General features: G+C 40.0%; 2 pseudogenes; one reads left to right on the forward strand and one right to left on the reverse strand.

The window, feature by feature from the left end:
* Positions 1-17,140: 17,140 nt before the first annotated feature.
* Positions 17,141-17,884, forward strand: LOC116889273 (annotated as a pseudogene).
* Positions 17,885-24,192: 6,308 nt separating this feature from the next.
* On the reverse strand, positions 24,193-25,334 carry LOC116889105 (annotated as a pseudogene).
* Positions 25,335-25,575: the final 241 nt, after the last annotated feature.

Raw genomic sequence — 25,575 nt, forward strand, 5'->3', positions numbered from 1 at the left:
GTGGCACATATCCATAATCTTAACACTCAGAAGACTGAGGCAGGAGAATCACAAGGTGTAGTTCAGCCTCGACTACACAAAAAGTTCAGAGTCTCTAAAAAAGTTATCTGTAATAATAATTCCAAAAACTTACCAAAGAAAGATATTAGCATTGTGTAGCTGGCCAATACCTAAGCGACCCGGACACCTGGTGCTTATAAAGTAGAATTTGTTTAGTCTCCTTCCCTCTCCTCTAGTTTCTAGCAAAGCAAATAAACAACAGTGCTTAGCCTAGACACAAATCTTCCTCCAGAGTTTTTTTTGCTGGGTTTGGCGCAATTTTCACTTCCCCTCCTCCCCACCACGACACCCAGCTACACAGCACATTCTTAGACAAGGGTGCACTTGTGTGTCAGGGAGGGAAGTGTCTCAATCACTTCTGTCCAGCATTCCTTGATTCTTGTGTACAGAGAATGGCATCTAATCAGCAACAACTCACTCAAAGACTGGAAGAAACTCAAGATTTATAGATTCTGAAGTTTCTATAATATATATCACATATTTTAAAGAGATATAGCATAAAATGCTTAACACAAAATAGCCAGGGCCTTTCTTAGATTATATGCAAGATTCATTCAGGCAAAGGGCTCTAAGATTGTCTGAATTCTTATCATATTTGTTTTCTTGTTAGCAGAAATAAACCCAGTCCCAAATCTGAGCTTCTGGTGTTGGAGTTACAGGTGGTGTGAGCCACCTGACATGGGAGCCGGGAACCAAACTCTGGTCCTCTGCAAGAGCAGTGAATAAGCCCAATAGCTGAGCTATCTCTCTAGCCCTGAATCATTAGCATATTTCAGAATAATGTGATTTATGCCATTGTCAGTGATCAAGAGCTGAATCACAGTATTTGAGGTTTGCTGTTAGGATGTCCCTCAAGAGCCTGAAGGGTCTTGTTTGGCTTTGGTTTTGTCTTCTGTGCTAGAGATGGATCCCAGGGTCTTTTGTTAATGGAGCCCACTGAGCTCCATCTTCAGTCAAGAATCTAAAGTTTAAGGCCAAGTTGACTCTCTCCTTTGGTTTTCAGAGTCACAGAAAATGCATTTCTTGTGATGCATTCTAACCTCCTAGTCTATACTGGACATATCAAGTCTAACAACCAAGCAATGGCTCTGAGTGACAGAACAGGTGCGAACATGCTAGGGCATAAAGTAATGTAAGTCCAGTTTCCCCAGAATGTGTATGCTGAAATTCTAGCCCTCTGTACCTAAGAATGTAAGATTATTTAGAAGTAGTCTTTACAGGGGTAACTAAGACAAAGTGAGACAATTAGTATTAATCCAATAGAATTAATGTCTTTATAAAAAGGGGACGTTTGAACACAGGTATGCAAATTGAAAGAAGATATGATGATACTTAAATAAGCTGCTCAAAAGCTAAGGAGAGAGACTTCCACCAAATTTTGCCTTCATGGCCTTAGGAAGAACTAACCCTGCCAATATGTTGAATTTGTACTTCCAGCTCTGTGAGACAATGCATTTCTGTTGACTAAGCCCCTCCCTCTCTGTGTCTCTTTGTTAGGGAAGTATAAACCACTCACAGATGTATGTGGGGGTTTCTTTTCACTCATATGTAATGGGGATTTGATTTTGGTCAGGCTTGTGGTCAGAATGTAAAATCTTCCTGTGCAAATGATTTTACACATTTGTCAGGGGAGCTGTGAGACTTTTTAGAATGGGCTTTTGGGCTTGGAGAGTTTCCCAAAGGAGAAGCAATATTTGCACACAAGCTTACAGCTCTGAAGGAACAAAATTGAACAAAACGTGTGTAATAAGTACTGTACTTTAACTTTAAAATCTCATTTTACTGTATCCATACCTAAAAAGTGTTTCATGTGGCATGTGAAAATCTACATGTGCCATTCTTTTAAGAAAAGCACTACCATGATGAGACAAGAGGCTGCTTCACCAGACCCATGAATATAAAGTGGTAATCTTAATGTGGCTCCATACATATGCCCTCAAGATTGCTTTAGCTCTTTGAGATATATAAATGTGTATATGTATACATTTATTATATGCATTGAGATATAAAAACATATAAATCTGGGGGCAGGCCCTTCTGGTGCCACCCTCACGGAGAGATCAAACGCAGCCCCCCAGGAGCAACTTCAGGCCCAGGACCACAGGTAAGACCAACTTTTCTGCTCCAAGTGACCTGCCTGGTGGACTCAGGACACAGGCCTACAGGAACAGCTGAAGACCAGTAGACAGGAAAGACTACACAACCAAAAGCAGAACACTCTGTTCCCATAACTGGCTGAAAGAAAACAAGAAAACAGGTCTACAGCACTCCTGACACACAGGCCTATAGGACAGTCTAGCCACTGTCAGAAATAGCAGAACAAGGTAACACCAGAGACAACCTGATGGCGAGAGGCAAGTGCAGGAAGCCAAGCAACAGAAACCATGACTGCATGGCATCATCGGAGTCCAAGTCTCCCACCAAAGCAAACACTGAATATCCAAAAACACCAGAAAAGCAAGATCTAGATTTAAAATCACATTTGATCATGATGAGGGAGGACTTCAAAAAAGACATAAAGAACTCCCTTAGAGAAATGCAGGAAAACATAAATAAACAAGTAGAAGCCTATAGAGAGGAATCACAAAAATCCCTGAAAGAATTCCAGGAAAACACAATTAAAAAGGTGAAGGAATTAAAAATGGAAATAGAAGCAATAAAGAAAGCACAAAGGGAGACAACCCTGGATAAAGAAAAACCAAAGGAAAAGACAAGGAGCCATAGATACAAGCATCACAAACAGAATGCAAGAGATAGAAGAGAGAATCTCAGGAGCAGAAGATTCCGTAGAAATCATCGAAACAACTGTCAAAGATAATGGAAAACGGAAAAAACTACTGGTCCAAAACATACAGGAAAATCAGGACTCAATGAGAAGATCAAACCTAAGGATAATAGGTATAGAAGAGAGTGAAGACCCCCAGATCAAAGGATGAGTCATTATCTTCAACAAAATCATAGAAGAAAACTTCCCTAACCTAAAGAAAGAGATGTCCATAAACATACAAGAAGCCTACAGAACTCCAAATAGATTGGACCAGAAAAGAAACTCATCCCTTCACATAATAGTCAAAACACCAAATGCACAAAACAAAGAAAGAATATTAAAAGCAGTAAGGGAAAAAGGTCAAGTAACATATAAAGGCAGACCTATCAGAATCAAATGGGACTTCATACCAGAGACTATGAAAGCCAGAAGACCCTGGACAGATGTCACACAGACACTAAGAGAACACAAATGCCAGCCCAGGTTACTATATCCTGCAAAACTCTCAATTAACATAGATGGAGAAACCAAGATATTCCATGACAAAACGAAATTTACACAATATCTTTCTACAAATCCAGCACTACAAAGGATAATAAATGGTAAAGCGCAACATAAGGAGGCAAACTACACCCTAGAAAAAGCAAGAAACTAATTGTCTTGGCAACAAAACAAAGAGAAGAAAAGCACAAAAACATAACCTCACATCCAAATATGAATATAACAGGAAGCAATAATCACTATTCCTTAATATCTCTCAACATCAATGGTCTCAACTCCCCAATAAAAAGGCATAGATTAACAAACTGGATACGCAATGAGGACCCTGCATTCTGCTGCCTACAGGAAACACACCTCAGAGACAAAGACAGACACTACCTCAGAGTGAAAGACTGGAAAAACAACTTTCCAAGCAAATGGTCAGAAGAAGCAAGCAGGAGTAGCCACTCTACTATCAAATAAAATCAATTTTCAACTAAAAGTCATCAAAAAAGATAAGGAAGGACACTTCATATTCATCAAAGGAAAAAAAATCCACCAAGATGAACTCTCAATCCTAAATATCTATGCCCCAAATACAAGGGCACCTACATACATAAAAGAAACCTTATAAAGCTCAAAACACACATTGCACCTCACACAATAATAGTAGGAGATTTCAACACCCCCACTCTCATCAATGGACAGATCATGGAAACAGAAATTAAACAGAGTAGACAGACTAAGAGAAGTCATGAGCCAAATGGACTTAACGGATATTTATAGAACGTTCTACCCTCAAGCAAAAGGATATACATTCTTCTCAGCTCCTCATGGTACTTTCTCCAAAATTGACCATATAATTGGTCAAAAAACGGGCCTCAACAGGTACAGAAAGATAGAAATAATCCCATGCGTGCTATCAGACCAGCACGGCCTAAAGCTGGTCTTCAATAACAATGAGGGAAGAACGCCCACATATACGTGGAAGTTGAACAATGCTCTACTCAACGATAACCTGGTCAAGGAAGTAATAAAGAAAGAAATTAAAGACTTCTTATAATTTAATGAAAATGAAGGTACAACATACCCAAACTTATGGGACACAATGAAAGCTGTGCTAAGAGGAAAACTCATAGCTCTGAGTGCCTGCAGAAAGAAACAGGAGAGAGCATATGTCAGCAGCTTGACAGCACACCTAAAAGCTCTAGAACAAAAAGAAGCAAATACACCCAGGAGGAGTAGAAGACAGGAAGTAATCAAACTCAGAGCTGAAATCAGCCAAGGAAACAAAAAGGACCATAGAAAGAATCAATAGAACCAAAAGTTGTTTCTTTGAGAAAATCAACAAGATAGATAAACCCTTAGCCAGACTAACGAGAGGACACAGAGAGTGTGTCCAAATTAACAAAATCAGAAATGAAAAGGGAGACATAACTACAGATTCAGAGGGAATTCAAAAAATCATCAGATCTTACTATAAAAGCCTATATTCAACAAAACTTGAAAATCTGCAGGAAATGGACAATTTCCTAGACAGATACCAGGTTCCGAAGATAAATCAGGAACAGATAAACCAGATAAACAACCCCATAACTCCTAAGGAAATAGAAGCAGTCATTAAAGGTTTCCCAACCAAAAAGAGCCCAGGTCCAGATGGGTTTAGTGCAGAATTCTATCAGACCTTCAAAGAAGACCTCATACCAATATTATCCAAACTATTCCACAAAATTGAAACAGATGGAGCACCACCGAATTCCTTCTATGAAGCCACAATTAATCTTATACCTAATCCACACAAAGACCCAACAAAGAAAGAGAACTTCAGACCAATTTCCCTTATGAATATCGACACAAAAATACTCAATAAAATTCTGGCAAACCGAATCCAAGAGCACATCAAAACAATCATCCACCATGATCAAGTAGGCTTCATCCCAGGCATGCAGGGATGATTTAATATATGGAAAACCATCAACGTGATCCACTATATAAACAAACTGAAAGAACAAAACCACATGATCATTTCATTAGATGCGGAGAAAGCATTTGACAAAATTCAACACCCCTTCATGATAAAAGTCCTGGAAAGAATAGGAATTCAAGGCCCATACCTAAACATAGTAAAAGCCATATACAGCAAACAAGTTGCTAACATTAAACTAAATTGAGAGAAACTTGAAGCAATCCCACTAAAATCAGGGACTAGACAAGGCTGCCCACTCTCTCCCTACTTATTCAATATAGTTCTTGAAGTTCTAGCCAGAGCAATCAGACAACAAAAGGAGGTCAAGGGGATACAGATCGGAAAAGAAGAAGTCAAAATGTCACTATTTGCAGATGATATGATAGTATATTTAAGTGATCCCAAAAGTTCCACCAGAGAACTACTAAAGCTGGTAAACAACTTCAGCAAGGTGGCTGGGTATAAAATTAACTCAAATAAATCAGTAGCCTTCCTCTACACAAAAGAGAAACAAGCTGAGAAAGAAATTAGGGAAACGACACCCTTCATAATAGGCCCAAATAATATAAAGTACCTTGGTGTGACTTTAACCAAGCAAGTAAAAGATCTGTACAATAAGAACTTCAAGCCTCTGAAGAAAGAAATTGAAGAAGACCTCAGAAGATGGAAAGATCTCCCATGCTCATGGACTGGCAGGATTAATATAATAAAAATGGCCATTTTACCAAAAGCGATCTACAGATTCAATGCAATCCCCATCAAAATACCAATCCAATTCTTCAAAGAGTTAGACAGAACAATTTGCAAATTCATCTGGAATAACAAAAAACCCAGGATAGCTAAAACTATTCTCAACAATAAAAGGACTTCAGGGGGAATCACTATCCCTGAACTCAAGCAATATTACAGAGCAATAGTGATAAAAACTGCATGGTATTGGTACAGAGACAGACAGATAGACCAATGGAACAGAATCGAAGACCCAGAAATGAACCCACACACCTATGGGCAACTGATTTTTGACAAAGGAGCCAAAACCATTCAATGGAAAAAAGGTAGCATTTTCAGCAAATGGTGCTGGTTCAACTGGAGGTCAACATGTAGAAGAATGCAGATTGATCCATGCTTATCACCCTGTTCAAAGCTTAAGTCCAAGTGGATCAAGGACCTCCACATCAAACCAGATACACTCAAACTAATAGAAGAAAAACTAGGGCAGCATCTTGAACACATGGAAAAAATTTCCTGAACAAAACACCAATGGCTTATGCTCTAAGATCAAGAATCGACAAATGGGATCTCATAAAACTGCAAAGCTTCTGTAAGGCAAAGGACACTGTTGTTAGGACAAAACGGCAACCAACAGATTGGGAAAAGATCTTTACCAATCCTACAACAGATAGAGGCCTTATATCCAAAATATACAAAGAACTCAAGAAGTTAGACTGCAGGGAAACAAATAACCCTATTAAAAATTGGGTTCAGAGCTAAACAAAGAATTCACAGCCGAGGAATGCCGAATGGCTGAGAAACACCTAAAGAAATGTTCAACATCTTTAGTCATAAGGGAAATGCAAATCAAAACAACCCTGAGATTTCACCTCACACCAGTGAGAATGGCTAAGATCAAAAACTCAGGTGACAACAAATGCTGGCGAGGATGTGGAGAAAGAGGAACACTCCTCCATTGTTGGTGGGATTGCAGACTGGTAAAACCATTCTGGAAATCAGTCTGGAGGTTCCTCAGAAAATTGGACATTGAACTGCCTGAGGATCCAGCTATACCTCTCTTGGGCATATACCCACAAGATGCCCCAACATATAAAAAAGACACGTGCTCCACTATGTTCATAGAAGCCTTATTTATAATAGCCAGAAGCTGGAAAGAACCCAGATGCCCTTCAACAGAGGAATGGATACAGAAAATGTGGTACATCTACACAATGGAATATTACTCAGCTATCAAAAACAATGACTTTATGAAATTCATAGACAAATGTTTGGAACTGGAAAATATCATCCTGAGTGAGGTAACCCAATCACAGAAAACCACACATGGTATGCACTCATTGATAAGTGGCTATTAGCCCAAATGCTTGAATTACCCTAGATGCATAGAACACATGAAACTCAAGACGGATGATCAAAATGTGAATGCTTCACTCCTTCTTTAAAAGGGGTAACAAGAATACCCTTGGCAGGGAATAGAGAGGCAAAGATTAAAACAGAGACAGAAGCAACACCCATTCAGAGCCTGCCCCACATGTGGCCCATACATATACAGCCAACCAATTAGACAAGATGGATGAAGCAAAGAAGTGCAGGCCGACAGGAGCCGGATGTAGATCTCTCCTGAGAGACACAGCCAGAATATAGCAAATACAGAGGCAAATGCCATCATTAAATTACTGAACTGAGAATGGGACCCCTGTTGAAGGAATCAGAGAAAGAACTGGAAGAGCTTGAAGGGGCTTGAGACCCCATATGAACAACAATGCCAACGAACCAGAGCTTCCAGGGACTAAGCCACTACCTAAAGACTATACATGGACTGACCCTGGGCTCCAACCTCATAGGTAGCAATGAATAGCTTAGTAAGATTACCAGTGGAAGGGGAAGCCCTTGGTCCTTTCAAGACTGAACCCCCAGTGAATGTCATTGTTGGGGGGAGAGAGTTAAAGGGGGGAGTATGTGGATGGGAACACTCATTAAGAAGGGGAGGGAGAAGGGTTGGGGGATGTTGGCCCAGAAACTGGGAAATGGACTAACAATCTAAATGTAAATAAGAAATACCCAAGTTAATAAAGATGAAAAAATGTAAATATGAAATACCCAATTTAATAAAAATGGAGGAAAATATATATAAATCCATATATATTTTAGGAATTTTCCTATTTCTTTAAAATTGACAGGGAGGTTCCAAGTTTTAATCTTAGCATTCAGTTGGCAGAGGCAAACAAATCTCTGAGTTATGTGAATTCAATGTCACCTCAGTTTATAACAGTGAATTTCTAGTCAGCCAGGGCTATGTAGTGATGAGACTGTCTCAATATCATATATATACAATTGACATTAAAAGTTTACTAGGAGTTTCACTGAACTGTAGATCAATTTTCATAATCTGGGGATTTTAACAATGTAATGCTTCCCATTCATAAGTATTTAATATATTTACATTTATTTGCATATTATTATATTTTCCATGACTTTATATTATTTAGTGTAATATTTTAACCCCTGGATTAAGTTTCTTTTAAAATGATTTACTTTCATTTTATTAATGTGTCTGTGCATGTATTGGTATGTACACCACTCATATATCAGCACAAATCCAAGGGAAGTGAGGGTGTAAATATAGCTATTGGGAGCAAGTAGATTCCAGGTAGAGGAAACAAACTACAATGTGACACTAAAAGCTAGAAAATTCTTGGTCTGATCTTATGAATGAAATGTTTTGCATAAATCTTGGGTATTTGACTTCTTGGTTCTCAGTATGTGGGTGTTTGGAGAGAATTAGAAGTTATGGGCTTGCTGTAGAGAAAGTATGACATTGGATGTGGGCTTTGAGGTTTCAAAAAACTCTCACCATTTAGTTAGCTCATCTGTCTTCCTGTTTGTGGCCCAAGATGTGATCTCTCAGCTGTTGCTACCTGCTACCTCTGCTCTGCCCTCATAGACTATTATCCCTGTAGAACCTTCAAGCCAAATGAACTATTTTTTTTTTTTGGTTCTTCCCCCCCCCCCCGGAGCTGGGGACCGAACCCAGGGCCTTGCGCTTCCTAGGCAAGCGCTCTACCACTGAGCTAAATCCCCAGCCCCAAATGAACTATTTTATGCTACTTTTCTCATGGTGTTTTATCACAGCAATATAAAAGTAGTTGACACTTTTGGCATGCTCTAAGAACAGAACAAAGGCCTGTGTTCCTAGTAAACAACAGGAAAGAGGGTGATTGATAGAGAATCTGGGAAATGGATTGGTAGTATCAGTGTAGGCAGGGGCATAAACAGGATTATGAGTTAGACTCAAGAAGTTTCCGGGTAGGGGAAAAGTATGATATATGGTTGACATGTTGAAAGGCTTGCTTGGGAATGGAGAACAGAGGGAAGGCAGGAAGGGAAGCAGGGCAAACAATTAGACTGCTACTGCAGTGATCCAGGTTGCAGTTGATTCGGGGTTGAACCAGGAAGTCAAGTGGAAAAAAATGTTGAGAAATGGATTTTTTTTGTTAAAGGCAGAATTCATGGGATATACTGATGGGTCAAATAGGAAAGAAAAAAAAAGAATAAAGAATGAGTTGAATAGCTTATGAGATGAGATTTCTATTTACAGAAACAGGAGAGTATGAGGGTGGAAAAGTTGAATGTACTTCTGGAAGTATTTAGTCTGATGTATGCTTTTGGTAACTAAAGATTATCTGGGACTAGGATTCAAGGGATGGTCATGGTTGATGACATTTACTTAAAAGCTACTTACCACAGTTATTAAAGTCACAGTATTTGAAGAGATTGAATAGAGCTGAATACCTCTATGTGTTCTCTATATCTAGAGAAGAAAAAATATATAAAGGAGTTATGGAGGGGCTGGAGAGATGGCTCAGTGGTTAAGAACACTGACTGCTCTTCCAGAGGTCCTGAGTTCAATTCCCAGCAACCACATGGTGGTTCACAACCATCTGTAATGAGATCCGATGCCCTCTTCTGGTGTGTTTGAAGACAGGGACAATGTACTCATATAAAGATAAAAACACTCATTTAAAAAAAAATAAAGGAGCTATGGAGAAGGAGGATGAGTCAGCAACAAAATCTGATAATAGACTTCAAGTTCTAGACAAGATGGAGCTAACCCATTCCATGCTACTCCTGTCATTAATTAAAAATAAATAATCTGGACAAAGTTGGTAAAAGAGTCACATAGTCATCAAAAGACTGAGAGATATGCTAAAGAGAATTTCAGGACTTTAGAAGTACTCTGGTAGCCAGACATTTTGGCCCATACATAACATTTTCGCACTTGGAAAACTGAGGCAGGAAGGTCACCATTAATTCAAATCTAGTCTGTCCTACATGGTGAGTTCTAAGGCAGTCTGGTCTATGGAATAAGACTCTGATCTCAAACAAACAAACAAACAAACACTCAACAATAAAAGAGCAGTACCATAATAGTCCTGTGGGGGTATTGTTGTTTATTCCTTTAATATCATGACCTAGGCAGTAGAGGGGCCCCAAATCCAGAAATATCAATAGGCACACAAAAATAGTGTCTTCATAAAAGCCCACTCACTCCCCATTGCTAAAAGACCAAGTAAAGGCAGTTCAACAGAGTAGATACAGTTTGATTCTACTCGCCCTGTTGCAGGTATGCAGGATCAATATAGCCGTACCTTCACCCCCTCAACTGGGAAATGGTAGGGAGGTTACCAAGAGAAGAGAACTAAAGAAAGTAATTAAAAAAATCAGCCTATGAAATTCTGTCTTGAGCTCTTAGCAGCTGGAGTGTGAAACTAACCAGAAACAACAGATAAATACTTGGGAATTGAGCACCACCCAGATTTCACAGTAATTTCTGGGTACCAAATATCTGAGCAGATCCAAACAGTGCTGCAGAGACTAAAAAGTAAATGTGTATTTGGACTGCAGCCCAGAAATGTGGGGTAAGATTATGTTTCCTTAACATAAACAGATAGGCTTCTAGCTTAGGAAGCAGAATCGAATAAAGTCATATCTAAATTGTCTAGGACATAATAAAATTACTAACTCTACCATGAAATATGAAATTTTCAACTTGTTCTAGTGAACAGAATCGATAGTAATGTGTTCACAACTTGGAGCTGTTTCACGATGATTTAAAAATATAAGCAGTCATGAACACTATTTAAATTGCTGAAAAAACAGAAAGTCATATCAAAGAAAAAGAGATACAGCTATGAACCACACAGAAAGTTCAAGCTGCTCTTCCAGGGGTACTAAGTTCAATTCCCAGCAACCACATGGTGACTTGCAACCCTCTCTAAGGGATCTGATGCCCTCTTCTGGCATTTGCATGTATATGCGGCAGAGCACTCACGTTTAAAAAAAAATTAAAATTTCCCTCGATGTGTGCAATGGTAGACTGGAGACAAAGGAAAGAGGCAGTCAAATAAAGATAGATCAACAGAAAAATATACAAAATAAACTAGAGGAAACAAAAACATACATTTTAAAATAATTAATAGTTTTGGGCAACTGTGCTAAAACTTAAAAATGCAGAAGCCTAAAAAAAAAAAATCAAGGAATGGCACAAACCATAAAAATAAACTTTAGCCCTGGGGAGGTGGCTTAGTCAATGAAGTGTTTTCTACAAAAGCACAAGGACCTGACTCCAGATTCCTAGCATTCATGAAAAGCTGAGAATAATGACATACCAGTAATTCCAGAGCTAGGGAGGTAGAGACAAGTGTATCCTGCGGGCTTTCTGCACACCAATGAGCTTAATTGGTGAAAAGACCTTGTCTCAGAAAACTGGGTGGAGCCAGGTATCATGTTTTATTCCCTGAATTCCAGCACTTGGGAGTCAAAGACAGGCAGGTCTCTGAGTTTGAGTACAGCCTGGTCTACAGAGCAAGTTCCAGGACAATCAGGGCTGCATAGTGAGACCCTGTGTCACAAACAAACAAACAAACAAACAAACAAAAAACAAAAACAAACAAAAAACCAAAACCAACAACAATAAGAAAATCAAAAACAAGGGAAAGAAGCAATTGAAGAAAACACCATTGTTTTGGGGAAGTAACAGTGGCAGGAGCTAGAGATAGTTGATCATGTTGCATGATAGTCAGAAAGCAGAAAAGAAGGAATTAATATATACATACTTGTTCTGAACTTGCCTTCTCCAATCTTACAATTAAGAATTTCCTGCTTATGAATAGCCTAGTAGGGGCACCAGTGGAAGGGGAAGCCCTTGGTCCTGCCAAGACTGAACCCTCAGTGAATGTGATTTTTGGGGGGGGGAGGGAGGTAATGGGGGAAGGATGGGGAGGGGAACACCCATATAGAAGGGAGAGGGGGGATTAGGAGGATGTTGGCCCAGAAACCGGAAAAGGTAATAACAATTGAAATGTAAATAAGAAATACCCAATTTAATAAAGATGGAGAAAAAAAAGAATCTCCTGCTTAGGGAATAGTGCTTCCTACAGTAGGCTTGTCTCTACACCTCAAGTAAAATAATTAAGATAATCCCCCTTAGACTTGCTTACAAGCCAAGCTCATCTAGATAGTCTTTCACTGGTATTCTCTTCCCAGGTTATTCTAGATTGTGCCAAGTTAAAGCTAACCAGTCATCACACTAGGTCTTCATCAATAGATTAATACAATGATAGATCCAAATTTTGAATAGATTATTGGGATGTGGTGGAACTGTGGAAGGTGAGGCCTGAGTTGAGGTGGTGGGTTGTTGAAAGCATGTCCTTAAATATATGTGACCCCAATTCTGTCTTCTCTCTTCTTCCTAGCTACTGTTAATCCTATCGAACAAGAGTAAAGACCACTACCAAAATTAGTCAAATTTATAGTGAACTTTTTTACATGTGCCCAATATAGTTGGTCTGGTGACTGCCTTTCTCTAAATGCAGGGTTTGAGAGGACTTCTCCAAAATAGGAGATGTGGGGTTTTTATAGCCTCCAAACTGCAAAGCTAGGGGGTTTCCAAGGGTTGGGGAATTTCCAGGGGAGTTTTAGTTACATAGGCAGTTGGTAGAATATCTCAAAATTATTTGGCAGAACATTTTACCTTATGAGGGTAGAGGTGTGTAGGTCAAGGCACAGTCAGGATGCTGGACCAAGTCAAATTCCAAGAAGGTTCAAGGTACAGCCAGTTCAAATTCCAAAAACCAGAAATCTGAGTTTTACAGAAAACAGAAACAAACTTACTTTGACCTTGTAACAAGATGGCTTCTAATCTTAATATGGAGTCAGGCTGGCTCATCACTACCAGGAAGAGACCTGACTCTGCCATATATTTCTGCTCCTTGCCATCAAATTCTGTCTTTTCTCAAGCTAAAAGCAAGCAGAGGATCCATCAATTTTGGAATGAAGTCTTTCATCAAACTAAATCTTTCTTTTGTATTTCCTGCAGGGCTAGCAATTAAACACAGGGTTTCATGGCCACACCCCAACACTCTGACTTTTAAGGGGTTTTGTTTCTCTCAAAGATTTGTCACAGTGAGAGAAAGCTAACTAGCACAAATATAAGGGATGGCAACGGAAATCTCTTTGTCGTCATGCCACATTTCTGTGTCATAAAAATGGTTGCATGAAATCTCAACAATGTGTATAACAGATTTTGATCATGTAGTTTGTTCATTGTAGTCATCTATCTAAGGATAAAACTAGCTACACAGGGGCAGTTTGGAGTATTTGTGTTGTTATTTTTCAAGATAAAATGTTAAAAACCAAACTAATGAGAAATTGGTGAGGTAGAAGAATAGAGAGGCCAAGGGAATAATCTTTTATATAGACTTAAGTAACCTAGGATTTGTTTGTATGGAGGTTGTTAAAGGACTTAGATGGGAAGGGTTCTGACACAGAAGTAGGAACAATACCCTGGCTGGAGTGTTTTTGAGAGAAACAGGAAGGAGAGGGATTATAAAACAATGAATATAGTATGGAATAGTGAAGGTATGTGTTGTAAGAAACACAACCAAATGAAATAAACAAACCAACAAAAGCTCAATAATACTAATTTTCACCCCAGTCTCCATGCTCTTTAAGTTACAAGTTAAACTGTAAATTATAGTTCATTGTCAACAAATGCCTGATGAACTTTCTTAGCAGGCTCTGGTGTAAAATATGTGATTCTTCTCTGCTTTGTTTTGTAGTTCTGAATTATGTCACCCTCAGGGCCTCTAAGGGATAAATTATGCTACTTGTTAATAACCAGGGCGGCAAGGGACTGTGTTTGAAGATAAGATGGAAAAATAGTGCTACAGATTAATTAATAATGGAACACATCTGGATGTTTTCAGCTCCTAGACTCCAGTAATGATACTATCTCCTTGACTACTAACAGTTGGGTGTTCATGCCCCCAAAACAAAGACAGTCTTGTAGAAACTTAGATATAATTCATAGAAAACTGCCTTTCCTCTGCAACATACAAACAAAAATCCCCACTGTGATGGTTTCTTCCATCACAATAAGATTTTGTTATAGACAGATTACTTAAAAATTAAGTCCTTCTAAAAGACACAATTTAGAGATTTATGTATCATGTTCAGAGGTAGAATTAAGTAAGATCCTATGGCATCTGTGTTAGAAGAAAATAGTCAAAATAAAAAAATCATAATCAAGGAGTCAGATTCAAGCTGTCTATGGCCTCACAATTTAATCAAGGACTCTGAGACAACTTCACCTCATTGTTAAAATAAATGGAGCTAACAAATACCTAAAGCCATGCTCTTAAGGAAGAGGTCAACAGCAACCCACCTATATTTTAGTACTTCTACTCATTCATTCATTCATTCATTCATTCATTCACATATTCATCTATTATATGCATCTAATACGCTGAGTATGCTGAGTACCTCAGAGATATAAGTATGAACAGGTATATGCTGTTCTCCCAGACCTTGCAGTCTAGTTGGAAAAGAGACAAGCAACTAGAAAACAGGATAGTAATTATTCTCTCTCTCTCTCTCTCTCTCTCTCTCTCTGGTCCCGAGTTTAATCTCAGGACCTCTCAGCACACTGTACTACTGAACAACACTCCCCCTTTTTTGTTATTATTAACATTTTCTGTGTGCTGCTCACAAATGATCTCAGCACAGTCACAAATCAGCCTTGTGAGATAGGTGCTAGTATCATTCCTATTATCACATATGATAAAACTAATATCAGGAGAATTTAGGCAAGTTAGCTCAGGCCATAAATTAACAACAAGCTCATGTTTTACTACAAAGTCAAGAGCATTGCAATAGTATCTGATGTCTAAGAATGTAGGTAAGATTTTCCGGGCCACAGAGTTTAGCAGAAAGGGGGTTTATAGAGATGATTAAGAGTCGGATCATCATGAGCATGTCAAAGCTTTAACAACCTTATCAAAGCAATGTAATGGTATATGTTTTAGTTATCTATAACCTCAGAACATTCCACTACAAAATTAGGGACATATTTATTTAAACCATATTTAATTGCTCACAGTTAGAAATTTGAGAAGTTCTTAGTAGGGCCCTGTAATCACTACTCTTTGTTGTCAACTTTACTATATTTAGAGCTAACTAAACTCCGAAAATGGAGGTCAGACTAGTAGGGGATTTTTTTTTGCTTAATTTGAAGTAGGAAGATCCACTTCTTAATATTTTTGGTTGTGAGCCTAGCCTTTAATGGCTGAGCCATCTCTCCAGTCCAGGAAGATCCACTTCTAATCCAAATATTGAGGTAGTAAACCACATCTTTAATTTGTATCACACCTTCTGCAAGAAGACTTTGCTCTTTGCCTGCTTCCTCTCACCTTGCTAGTAAGTCCATTCCTTCACTGGCATCAGAACCTACTTCTTTGGGGTTCCAGTTTATTCTGATGACCAGCTGTACCTTTCAGCCTCATGAACTGAACAACTACTGAATTCTTGGACATTATGTTCATAGACAGCCATTGTTGGATTAGCTGGACCACAGCCTATAAAAGGAAGATATATTAATTCGATAACTTTTTGTTACTCTAGAGAATCCCAAATAATATAGGCCCCTATAGACTCCTCTTTGTGTGGTGTCAGTTGAGGTAGTCCCACAGTGATAAATGGATCTAGATATCTTTGGTTGTACAGACATGAAGTTGGTGGAGGCTTTTAGCTGGGTATCACAGTTCTCTTATGCATAATTTCTAAAATTAAAAAAAAGAAGGTTGTTAGGCTCCTTAAGACCCAAGCATGGAACCCGAATGACAGAACTTACAGAATGAACTCTTTCTTTATGTATAGTATGTACAGAAAGGGCTTTATTAAAATGACTTACTGTGGTCCAGTAAGTCTATTCTATGAATAGAATGTACAAGAAACCATGGAACTGACACATTATTTTCATCCTTCTATTGGTAAAAGTAAATTACAAGGTTAGACATGACTAAGGGGAAAGAAACAAGCTGTGCCTCTTTCCTAGAGGACTGACAAAATGGTTGAAAACGGCACATAAGTAACCATGTATGGCTGCACACACCTGTAATCTCAACACTTAGGAGGCTAAGGGAAGCAAAGAGTAACTTGAGACCAGTTTAGGCTATACTGAGACTTTAAAAAACAACCTAAAAAAAAGAGAGATGGCAAACAGGAAGGGGAAATGGTATGTCATTACCTAGATGAGAGGTTAGATGACTTGAATTGGATTATTGTTCTGAAACTGGATGGCAAGCTTATTAAAAACACAGTCTCCTGGGCTGAAGAAATGATTGTAGTTAAGAGTGCTCTAGAGGACCTGTGTTCAGTACCAAGTACCTAAATAAGATGCCTGTAACTCCAGTTCCAGTAACCCATTGCCTGTTGCTGGCCTCCTTAGGCATCTGTACACATGTGACATCTGGCCCATAAATAAAAATAAATCTTTAAAAAATACAGATTTCTGGGGCTGGAGAGATGGCTCAGTGGTTAAGAGCACTGACTGCTCTTCCAGAGGTCCTGAGTTCAAATCCCAGCAACCATGTGGTGACTCACAACCATCTGTAATGGGATCTGATGTCCTCTTCTGACATGCAGGTGTACATGCAGGCAGAACACTGTATACATAAAAAAAATCAATCTTAAAAAATATCACTGATTTCTAGAACCTATCTGAGACACACTGGATCTGAATTCCTAGAAGGGGAACACAAAAATAGTATTTTGGCTCTCTTTTTAAGGCTGGAACCATGGAGGCTGTACCAGAGAAGAAAAAGAAGGCTGCTGCAGAGCCAGGAACGCTTGAGAAAAAGCGAAGGAATTTCACAGAGTAGAAGGTCAATCACCTGAGGAAGAAGTTTGCCCTAAAAATAAGACACTGCGAAAGGCAAGGAGGAAGCTCATCTATGAGAAGGCAGAGCACTCTCACAAGGAGTACAGGCAGATGTCCCGGACTGAGATTTTCATGGCTAGGATGGTGAGGAAACCTGGAACTTCTATGTGCCCACAGAACCAGAATTGGCCTTTGTCATCAGAATCTGATGTATCAATGGAGTAAGCCCAAAGGTGCGCAAGGTATTGCAGCCACTACGTCCTCGGCAGATCCTCAATGGCACCTTTGTGAAGCTCAACAAGGCTTCAATTAACATGCTGAGGATCGCGGAACCGTACATTGCATGGGGGCACCCCAACCTGAAGTCAGTAAACGAGCTCATCTACAAGCGAGGCTATGGCAAAATCAATAAAAAGTGCATTGCCTTGACAGATAATTCCTTGATTGCTCGATCTCTTGATAAATTTGGCATCATCTACATGCAGGATCTAATTCATGAGATCTATACAGTTGGGACACGCTTCAAGGAAGCAAATAACTTCCGAAGGCCCTTCAAACTGCCTTCCCCACGAGGTGGAATGAAGAAAAAGACAACTCACTTTGTAGAAGGTGGAGATACTGGCAACAGGAAGATCAGATAAACAGGCTTATTAGACGATGAGCTAAGATACTGTCCATGGTATTTTTATAATCTGGTCGGTTAATAAACAGTCACAGCTTGGCAAAAAAGAAAAAAGAAAATAACATTTTGTTCAACACTTTTCTTCAGCCCCACTCCCTTTTTCTGCTTACCATGTTTTGTCACCATCCTGTACTCCAGAGGTGAAGTGGTAAATGAGATAGACCAAACTTCTGTTCTTTCCAAAAAGCAAGGACTGAGATGGAATAGGAAGGAAAAAACATAAATAGCAAATGAGTTTCTTTTTTTTTTTCTGGTTTATATCAGAATAGTCCTTGCCTAGTTAAGGTTTCTATTGCTGTGACAAAACACCAGGACCAAAAAAAGCAAGTTGAGGAGGAAAGAGTGTATTTGGCTTACACTTCCACATTGCTGTTCATCAAAGGAAAACAGAAAACAAACTCAAACAGGGCAGGATCCTGAAGGTAGGAGCTGATGCAGAGGCCATGGAGGGGCTGCTTACTGGCTGGCTTCCCATGGCTTGTTCATCCTGCTTTCTTAATACCCAGGAAAGCAAGACTAGGGGATGGTACCACCCACAATGACTGGGCCCTCCCTTATTGATCATTAATTGAGAAAACACCTTACAGTTGGATCTCATAAAGGCATTTCCTCAACCGAGGCTCCTTTCTCTGTGTGAAGGCATTGACATTGTACTCATATACATGAAATAAATAAATAAATGTTATAAAAATAGAATTTTTTCTTAGAGTTCTGGAGATTGAGATGTCCAAAACCAAGTCACACACATCAGTGCTTATCTGGTGAAGCTGCTCTCTGAAGAAAGAGCCTTATCACTGTGCTCTCATATGGCAGAAAGAAAAAGGGCAAGAAGAGCAGCTCTTCAAGCTGGAAGCCTTCTATCACAGTGCCAGTCTCAGGAGAGTAAGTGAGACTTTGTTTAATTAACCATGCCCCTGAGGCCACACCTCTTAATTTTGTTGCTTTGGGGATAATGTTTTGAAATTTATTTTGGAAAGGATCTCACTGTTCATACCATAGCAATCGTCCAGTTAAACTATATTTAGAAATAAAAATGTTAAAATCAGGAGGCTGGAGAGATGTCTCAGCAATTAAGAGCACTTACTGCTCTTGCAGGACTGGAGTTCGGTTCCCACAATGGCCTGAAACTTCAGGTTTATGTGATCCAACTCCCTCTTCTGGCTTCCATAAACACCTGCACTCACTTGTACATACCCACACAAAGACACACATATACACATACTTAAAAGCAAAACTGAGTCTATTTTACATGTTGATCTTAGCCAAAAGGCTGAGAAGCAATGTCACACCTATTTTAAAAGTTGCAATTCTAATGTAGAATGAGAAATTTTCCACAATATTGGTATATAAGAGGCTTTGTAATACTAAAGAATTAAAAGCTTTAGTATGTATGTAGTGTTCACGAATGTTTAGGGTGTATATGGTGGTTTATGCTTGCAATCTCAGCACTCAGGAGGGAGGTTGAAGTAGAAAGATAAGGCAGGTTTGAAACCAACCTGAGCTACATGACACTGTTTCGAAGAGAGCTACAAGCTTGAAACATTCCAGTTTAAAGGTGAGTAAAATTATACTTGAAGCCGGAAGCTACAACTAAACAAACTGACCCCAAAATTTGCATGAGAACAATCTCAAGAATACAAAAGCAAAGATCAGGAGCCAGAATAAAATAGTAAAACATAAAGTGTTATGAGTTGAGTTAGCATGTGAATACGCAGAGCTATACACAAGAAGAGAAAGCTCAGAAAGGAAAACTGATATACAGTTAGTTATTAAGCATCCTCGGAAAAAGTGAGCATGTTGAGTTCCAGTCAGGGAAAGAGAGAGTCAGAATGACCCATCCTAACTACAGTCAACAAGAATGATCATTTTCTAGAGCATTTCAATGCCACAATAGGGCTGGAGAGATAGCTCACTGGGTAAACCATTTGATTCACAAGCCTGATGATTTGAATCCAATCTCTAGAATCCAGAGTAAAAGGAGAGAACTGACTCTGGAAAGTTGTCCTCTGATCTCTGCATGTGCACCATAATACACATTGATAATAAAAAAATCAAATAGATGAAAGGCAGGGCTTGGTCATGCACACCTATGAACTCAGAACTTAGGAGAGCTACCTTAAGTTTGAGAATAGCTTGGTCTACGTAGCAAGACCTTGCCTCAGAAAAGCCATAAAAATATACCACCGACTAAATAAGTCTGCTTTTTTCTCCACCTTAAACAATACCAATGGCATATTCCCTCCACTTTCAGCTGTTTGGTGGGCTGTCCAGATCATTCTTTGGATTACTATTTGAATAGAATATTTAATATAGCATATTGGGACAAGTGGATAGTACCAAAGGAAAATGTAATAATATATTTTGAATAGACATTTAAACTGTGACTCAGAAACACATCAGCATTATCCTGATTGAAGGCAGAATTGGAATTGTCATAGGCAAGGAGAAAAGACCCATACATGACTTTGGTCTTGTCCCAGGTTGCATTTTACTTATTTGCAAGTGCTATAAAATTTACAGCTGGAATGAACAATAGGTGTGGGTTTTCTGTGGTTTTGGAATTGTATAGAACAATCCTCTGCACCAAACCACCATCATCCTCAAGAGTTTGACTGGGCTTGCTCACCAAATGTCATTTCAGCTGGAATTGTTGATTACTAATGTTCCCTCTTGGAAAAGTGGGGTTGGGAGAGTTCTGGAATCCTCACCTGAATATTCAGTCTCCCACTCCTTGCAGTTATATACAATACTGCCCTAATTGCATATCAGGAGAGAAGCTGGGAAGGACTAGAGGATAGGGGTAGGAAAAGATGAGGGGAGAGAACTTTATCTACAAGGCATGGGGCAATCATCATCCACTCTGGATTCAGATCTTCCAGTGTATAGTTTCTTTAGGGTCACCCATGCTCCTGCCCATAACCCCTCATCTCTGTAAGTAACCCCAATAAATCTATTGGTTCCCTAGAGTGAACTTTGGTTGAATTATACCTTGCTTTGGCTTGTCATTGGGACAGATGGAAAAGAGAGACTAGTGTTTGTTTATCCCAAGAATTTTAGCAGCACTTGGGGTAGTTGGTGTAAGGTCAATCTCATTTTGACAACTATGTGTGTATGTTTGTGTATGTGTGTGTGTGTGTGTGTGTGTGTGTGTGTGTGTGTGTGTGTGTGTGTGTGAAAAGAAGACAGAAATAGAGAGAACAAGACAGAAAGGTGAAGGATGAAAGGAAGGAAGAGAAGGGAAGAAGGAGGAGAGAGGTGAGAGAACTTCTAATCAAACCAAGGAGCAAATATTCTGACACCTTTTGAGCCATTAGGAATAAATTTCTAGAGCAATGGTGAATTGATTAGTTTAGCTCTTGGATTTTGTTATCCCAGTAAGGGTATTCTACAGCTAGCCTCAACTTTTCAAGACTTCTCAAGTTGACCTGACATCACCTTCACCCAAAATATAAAGGCTAAACAGAGATAAATAGGTAAAATTTGAGGTCCTTCAGAAAATAAGACAAAAGGTAGTGGTTAGCACAGCAGGCAAACATGCCTAATGACCTGAGTTAGAGCCCTAACCAACTCCCACATGTGCATTTGGTCCTCTGCTGCTCACATGTGCACTCATGTGTATGCATACTACATACATACATACATACATACATATATGTAGAAAAGAGAAAAGAAATAAAAGAATTAATAATAAGTGGTGGCCAGAATGACATCATATAATTACAGTACTTTAATAAATGAGGTTAACATGTAGAAATTTCATTTTCTTGTTTGAATCAGATTGGCTGAAGGAGTCCTGAGAAAGTGATCACAGGTAAATTAATGTTTTTGAATTTCACTTTCCTCCTATGTAAATTGATATGTTGATGAGCTACAGATCTCAGCGGGGTTTGTGAGGATTAAAAGAAACAGTGTGTGGTACAGCAGAGTACCTGGTAGGCACTCAAAATCACTAGTAAGGTTCCCATTAGATGGCTCAGCAAGTAAAGGTGTTTGCTATCTAGACTGATGGATTTGATTTCTAGGACCCATCTGGTACCAGGATTCTTGCAAGTTTTTCTCTGACATCCACATGTGCATGGTTGAATAGGCACACCCATGTGCACATACACAATAAGTAAATGAATAAATATGATTTAGAAATTACTACTAAGGTAATCATCCAGTGTAGAGGGCCGCAATAACATTCGCCACCACAAGATGGCGCTGGCTTCCACTGCGCCCCACATGGAAAGCCGGGATAGCTTTCGCCATTACAAGATGGCGCTGGCCTCCGCCGCGCTAGCCGACTTCCTTTCAGGAAGTTAACTGTGTGCACATGTGCAAGAGTGCCTTCGTGCCAGGTCTTTGCCCACTCCGGGGCGTGCCTAATGAGACCACGGGTAAGCAACCAATCAAGTGTGGATGCGCTGCGCTAGGGTGTATATAAGCCTCGCCATGCTGGCGCTCCGGCCCTCTCTCTTTAAGAAATAATAAACATTTTGGCTACAGAAGGATTCGTGTGTCCCCACGTGTTCTTGCTGGCGAGACGATAGAGCGGGACAATGCAGGATAAAAATGTTTTGTGGTATTGAATTTAATTAATAATTGTTTTATTTTATAAAAGATCTGATGTAATTTTCAAGATGATTTACATTGATTTAGTCTACTGGCATTTGTTTGACTATTAACATATATTAGTGAGAATTATTTAGCAATTTTATCACTGGAGTTCTGTAAGAACAATAAATATGGTTTGGCATGGTGGCACATGGCCTTTGATTCCAGCATTCTGGAAGCAGAGGAAGAAGCGTTTCTGTGAGTTCAAGGCTAGCCTGGTCTACATAGTGATGTCCAGGACATCCAGGGCTACATACAGAGACACTGTCTTAAAACAAAGCAAAAGAACAACAAAGACATTCACCTGACATTACATGGGTTGATTTGCCTGGTTTTTCCACCTGCAAGTATCAAACATATGCTGACATTTTTGTGGTGCTGAGATGGAACCTCATACATGCTAAGTAAGGGCTGTGCCACTGAGCTACAGTTTTTGACTAAAACTGAGTTCTATTTCTGACCTCTACATCAGACCAGAGCCTAATTTTGGCAGAACATGGTGGCCAATAAAGGAATGAAAGCCACATTATAATCTTCATCAGCTGCATCCATAGTTTTTGACTGAGATCCAACATTTTGGGTTCTCCATAAATCATCAGACTATAGTTCTTACACAGGTTCCTAGAAAAAGACCTTTGTCACAATCTCCTACAATAGACTCTTCCTAGCAAAATGAATTCTGAAACCACTGACTATAATCCGATTCCTCCCAGATTTCTAATATCCCTTGTCCCTAACCATAGGAAAGCCACTCACTCTTTTTTACTAAGGTTAATTTCCTAAAACATTATCTAAATTGTACTACCAACTTTTACATTTGTCTCTTTTAACTTTTACATCTGTGATATAGAGTCTTCATTACCAAGTTGATTGGATTTGGAACCACCTAGAAGACATATCTCTTTGTGTTTCTTTAAGGATGTTTCCATAGAGGAGAAAGATCCATGTTGAATGTGGGTGAAACAATCCAATGGGCTAGGCTAAATTAAAAGGGAAGAAAGGAACAAGCAAGCTTAGTATCAGCATTCCTCTCTCTGACCAGCTGGCTGCCTTATCTACCATTGTCTCACCACTATTTACCGTGATAGACTATATCTTTTCTTAAATTGTGAGTCAAAAATAAATCCTTCTATTGAGTTGCCTCTGTCATGTGTTTTGTCAGAGCAATGAGAAAATAAACCAATAAACACATTCAAAAAATAGTATTTCTAATGCTACTCACCTCGGATGGATGCTCGGGACATGAGATGGAGGAAATAAATTTAAAGAGAAATGGAAAAACAAAGGATAACTCAGTGAGGAAGATAAAGGGAAACATAATAATATATAAAGATATGTTACCAACACTAGATTGTATTCCTTTATTTCCAATACTCAAGCTTCTTGTTGATACTGGGTAGTTGTTTTTTCCCACTCACAAATTCATTCAACCCATTCTTGCTGTGACAAATACATGGAATAAATGTCTCAAAAGGAGAAAGGGTTTATTCAGTCCACTGTCACTTTAGCCTGTTTCTTTGGGCCTGTGGTAGCACAGTAAATCTTTTTTTTCTACAGAAGAATATCATCTTTAGACAAGGAACAAATGACTGGGGATACTGCCTGGCCCGAGCTCTCAGCTCCTTGCGGCCAAGCTATAAGAAACATAGGGATGCAAAGCAGGGCAACCGTCTGATTTGGTCTTGAACTCGGAAGTGAGAGAGTGGCAATCCTGGGAAGGGAAACAGCAGGAATCCAGATGAGGACAGCCTGGGTGACTGGACTGGGAGGGAAGGCACTTGGCTCAGTCTCCTGTTCCCACCCGGGCACGAGCCAGTTACTCCTTAGCCTTCAGTGGTCCAGAGGCTGCTCCTGGTTGAGCCTCTGGAAGAAGCTTTTGCAAAAGTCTTGAGTGCTGATCATGATGGCGCAGGAGGGTGCAGCCTTGATGATCCTGGGGAGGAAACCTCTCACAGCCTCCACTGCTCCCAGTGACATTTGTCTGGGTCTTGACCACATTGAAGAGTAGGGTAACGGAGGCAGCCACCATTCCTGAGATGCCACCAGCCACACAGCTACTTGCGCCCACAGATGTCTGTTCTTTGGTCTTAGTCCCTCAGCCAGCTCACCAATCGCAGTTGACCCAGTACAAGAGCTGAGAAGTGCATCTTTCCTCACCAGCCAGAGCAGGGAGACGCCAGCCCAGCCACAGTGAGCGCCCCAGCCATCCTGAGCCACCACAGCTTGAACACAGGTAGCCAGTTCGCTGTATGACGTGTGCTGAGCCTGCACCTTGATCCGCACAAGCTCCAAGGGGCTGACCACTGTCACAATGCCCATTCAGCCGAAGGCACCAGCTACTATGGGTACATAGAGGTCAGAGGTCAAGGACTAAGCACATAGGAAGGACTTGAGTTGGTCATAAGCAGTGAAGTAGCTGATGGTAGCAGACACAGTCATCACCACGGTGGCTGGGAGGCCGCTGTACAGGGTCCTGGTGCCCTCATGCCTCACAGTCTTCACAAAGGCATCCAAGGTGCCAGTGTAGGATCCTGAAACCAGGTGGTGCAGCGAGTACCATTTGGGCACAGGTACAGGGGCTCCAGAACACCATTGCAGTACAGGAAGCATGTCACTGGGGATTGTAGAGAGGAGGGTGATTTGGTGTAGGAAAGACTCCAGCATTTGGAGGGTGTTGTCAATTTGCTATCTATCGAGGGTCGGGTCTCTGAGACTGAAGGCGGACCTTCACTACATCCAGGGGTGTCATGAAGAGGGAGGTGACCACAACCCCAGTTCCTGAGGCCACCATTTGTTAAAAGGGTCTAATGCACCCAGGATCCTGGTCAACCATCTTGGAATTTCAATCCTGGCTCTGAGCCAGTCGTTGGCCGCGCCATGCCAGGGGCCGGGTGGGCCCAGAGTGCAGGTTCTGTGCGTGCCCGCTTCACACAGTGCCCACCTCAGCACAGTAAATCTTAATGGGAATGCATGGTAGATGGTAGATGGTGACTGAGAAGCAAAAGAGAATCACAAGAGGTGGCTGGAGTCTTTTTATAGGCATACCTACAATGACCTAACTTCCTCTGAGAAAA

The sequence above is a fragment of the Rattus rattus genome, chromosome X (assembly GCF_011064425.1).
Source record: "Rattus rattus isolate New Zealand chromosome X, Rrattus_CSIRO_v1, whole genome shotgun sequence".
NCBI classification, from domain to species: domain Eukaryota; kingdom Metazoa; phylum Chordata; class Mammalia; order Rodentia; family Muridae; genus Rattus; species Rattus rattus.